Source organism: Dioscorea cayenensis, chromosome 14, assembly GCF_009730915.1.
Source record: "Dioscorea cayenensis subsp. rotundata cultivar TDr96_F1 chromosome 14, TDr96_F1_v2_PseudoChromosome.rev07_lg8_w22 25.fasta, whole genome shotgun sequence".
NCBI lineage: Eukaryota > Viridiplantae > Streptophyta > Magnoliopsida > Dioscoreales > Dioscoreaceae > Dioscorea > Dioscorea cayenensis.
In genome coordinates, this window is record NC_052484.1 from 3,500,034 (window position 1) to 3,504,600 (window position 4,567).

The window sequence follows — 4,567 nt, forward strand, 5'->3', positions numbered from 1 at the left end:
CGATTTCTTAATTCTAGTTGATCTTCTTAATGCCACATTATTATCTTCTTGATGAAGTTTTTGCACAATAACTTCAGATTGATGTTGTGGGACTTGATCAACTGGATCAGCAGGATGTGGTTCTTCCATGATTGTCATTTCAATGTCTTCCAAATCTTGATGGTTGTCATGTGAAACAATCAATCTTTGATTAGTGTCCGGAGTTTCCTCATGATCTTCTTCAAGACAAAAGTCTAGAGGTTGATCACTCCCACTAATCAAGTCATTGTCAACAAATTTGGCATTTCTTGATTCCACAATTCTAGTGCTATATGATGGACAATAAAGCCTGTAACCCTTGGATTTTTCGGCATAACCAATAAAATAACCGCTAACAGTCCTTGGGTCCAACTTTCTCTCATGTGGATTAAACACTCTTATTTCAGCTGAACAACCCCAAACACGCATATGTTGCAAACTCAGTTTCCAACTTTTGAACAATTCAAATGGGGTTTTAGAAACTGCCTAGGTCGGAACACAGTTTAATATATACGTTGTTGTTTTAAGAGCCTCAATCCATATAGATCGAGGAAGTTTGGAGTTGCTAAGCATACTCCTAACCATAGCCATTAAAGTGCAGTTTCTTCTTTCAGCTACACCATTTTGATCTGGTGAGCCAGGCATAGTATATTGGGCCACAATATCACGCTCTTCTAGAAACCTAGCGAATGGACCTGGTGCATGTCCATCCTCTATGTACCTACCATAATATTCTCCACCTCTATCTGATCTCACGATCTTTATTTGCTTACCGCATTGTTTCTCTACTTCAGCTTTAAAGATACATAAAGCGTGAATAATCATCAATGCAAGAGATGAAGTATCTCTGACCATATGAGTCCATCTCTGGACTACAAATATCTGTATGTATGATCTCTAATAAGCATGAACTCTTCCTAGCACCCTTCTTAGATTTGTTGGTTTACTTGTCCTTTATGCAATCCACACAAGTTTGAAAGTCGGTAAAATCAAGAGAATCAAGGATTCTATCGTTCACCAACTTCTCAATTCTCTTTATGGAGATGTGTCCAAATCTTCGGTGCCATAACATAGAATATTTATCATTTAAAACACTACGTTTAATACCAACATTTACTTGATCATGCAACACATTATAAGAAACATTACTTTATAAATAAATTTGAAAAAGACCACACAATGCACCATTCCTAACAAGAGAAGAATTATAAAACAAGCGAATATATATTTCATAAAACTTAAAGGAATATCCTAATGGTACAAGTTGTGAAACTGAAATTAAATTTCAAGAAAAATAGGAATATAAAAGGTCTTTTCAAAATCTAAAACAAATCCTGAATCTAAAACTAATCTGCATGTCCCGACTGCCTCTACATGTGAACGAATCATATTCCCTGAATAAATAAACTGTTCACTCTTCGTCGGTATCCTTCGACTTAAGAAGCCCTGCAAGGTATTAGAAATATGGATTGTAGTACCAGAATCAATCCACCAAGTGTTATGACAAACATCAACCATATTAAATTCATAACAAACGAAAGAAATTTTAGTACCTTTCTTCTCAAGATGAATCTTGAGTTTTGGACAATCCTTCTTCATGTACCCTTTCATCTTACAAAAGAAGCACTTGGACACCTTCTCGATCTGAACAGATAATTTTTCTTTATCCTTTTTCAGGTTGGTTCATCCTCTCTTCTTACCTCGAGTAGCCATATGTGCACTTTTACTCTTTTCTAATAACAACCTTTCCTCCTCTTGAACACACATGGTCAAAAGATCATTAATAGACCATTTATCTTTATGTGTGTTATATGAGATTTTGAAAGCGCTATACTGATGTGGAAGAGAGTGCAAGATAAAGTGCACAAGGTAAGCATCTAAAAAATCGATCTGCTCTAAAGCCTTAAGTTGAGCCGCTAAGTCTCTTATCCTTATAATATGCTCTCGCACACCTTTAACACTTGTGAGCTTCATGGATAATAATTTGGTCATGAGAGCGCTAGCAAGAGCCTTATCTAAAGATTTAAATTGATCATCAATTGCCTTCAACAAATCTCTTGCATTTGCATAATCTGGGATTGAACCACGGATACTAGCAGATATACGTGTCTTAATGTACATCATGCTCAAGCTATTAGATCATTCCCACTGTTCATACAAGGCAATTGCACCCGGAGTGCTATTGTCTGTCAGCACAAGTGGTTCATCCTTATAGCATAGTCAAAATCCATGCATCCCAACTAGAGGAGAATCAACTCTTTCCAATCTTTATAATTATCACCCCTTAACACATGAACATGACATTTTTCATCAAAAGCATTTGATTGCATCGCTACAATAAGTAAAATAACATACATATCAATCTTTAATATTCAAGGCAATAAAACAAGTTGGTATGCTTACCAATGCAAGTCATACCGAAAAAGAAAACATGAACCAATTTGTTATCACAATCTGCCTGTGGGCAGAGATATAAATACAAATAGATTCATAACTATCGATAAAACTAATGGATAATTAAAATTCCTTAATACCTGTGGGTGACTTAAGAAATAAAAATTAATCATTATATCAAACATAATTAATCACAACTTACCACCTGATAAAACTAATAAATAATTAAATTTACTTAATACCTGTGGGCGACTTAAGTAATAAAAATTATTCATTATTTTATCCTAATTAATTATAAGAAATATAATAAAATCCCTATAGGGCAAAATTATTATACTAATTATAATCAACTACAATTTATGCCAATTAACCTAGATGTGATCCATCACACTCATAATGTCTAATTTACAATTTTTTTTAAAATTAAAATCATGAACATTGTGGCTATTCCATAATTTAACAAAAAATTCATTCGATCACATGATATACTAGCCATATACATGAACAAATTCAATGTTAATAATTAATTATATAAATTATAATTAATGCACTTAATGTATGAATAATTCATAGAAACAAACCCTCCAATTTAAATAATTAACTAAACAGGGTTTTACATGCAAAAAATACAATAAAGTAATGCAATTTTTGCAAAAACACCAATTAATCTATTTTATTTAAATTCATTCAAATAATGAATAAAATTTAAATAGAATAAAATAATAATAGAATTAGGGTTTTCTCTCTTCTCCCATCATGGACAGCCGCCGCAGCCGGATCACTGCCGGCCGGCCGGCCCTGCGCGCGCCTAGGCCAGTGTACAGTTGACCAGCACCTGCGCTTGGCTGGCAAGGCCGCCTGCACGTGCCCAGGCTGCCTGCGCGCGCACATTTTCCTGCGCAGGCGGCCTGTGCGCAGCTAGGCCAACGCGCGTGCGGCCAGCCAACACAGCGCACGCGCGGGCAGGCTCTGCGCACGTGTGTCGCGAGCGTGGGCCTTTGTGTGTGAGGCCCATCTGCGGTCTGACAAGCTTGTTTGCATACTTTGTCTCTAATGGGTTAAGTTTTGGGCCTGATACCCAATTCTTTTAAATCCTAAATTACCATAATTTAATTTATTATAAAACATGCGTAAACATCATGGGATTTATTCATACAAACATTACTTCATGCATGTTATTTCTAAAAAACACATATATGTCTAAATATAATCATGATAGGCAGAGGTAGAGGTGGGCACGGGCCGTCCGGCAACCCGGCCCGGCCCGTGCCCGGCCCGGAACCGCCCGCGGGTCATTGACCCAGGCGGGCGGTTCGATGATCCCATGTCGGCCCGTCATGTAGAGCGGGCGGTTACGGGTGAGCTCTTCCAACCCGTGGCCCGGCGGGTTGGCCCGCCGGTCCAACCGCCGGGCCCGGCCCTAACTAAAACCGGGTTGCAACCCGGTTCCCAACCCGCCGGGTCAACTCGGCGGGTTGGGCCCGTTGAAGCCCAGCTGGGCTTCAACGGCTATGAATTCTTTTTGAATTCATAGCCGTTGGCTATTTTATTTTATTTTATTTTTTTTTAAATTTCAAATTTCAAATTTTCAGAAATTTTTTTTTTAAAAAAATTCTTATAAATTTCTATATATACCCCCACCCCACTATTATTTACTTTTTACCAATTATTACTCTTTCCCAACTCTCTACTCTCATGCTCTCTTAATCTCCTACTTTCATTCTCTCTTAATCTCACTCTCTCAAGGCATATTATTTGGATTCTTGCAGTTTAATTATTTCAAGTCAACATTATCAAGGCTTAATATTACAAGTTGGAATCTTGGAGACTTGGAGTGGTTCAACTTTGGTTTTTCTCTTAATTTTTAAGATTTCGGAAGTTCCCAATTAACAAGGTTGATGATGATTTATTTATTTTTATGTTTAGTTATAGTTTCCTAGGCTTGTCTTAATTTAATCATGCAAGTATTAGTTGTATTCTTTATATGTTTATTTTAATTATTAGTTTAGACTTGTGGACATACAAAAAATGCATGAAATTATTATTTGTAGTTTTGGACCTTTGGTTGATTTTTTTTATAAATATTTGGACGAAATTATTATTGTAGACATGAATAAAAGTTATTGTTGAAATTGTTGATATTTATTTTAATTAT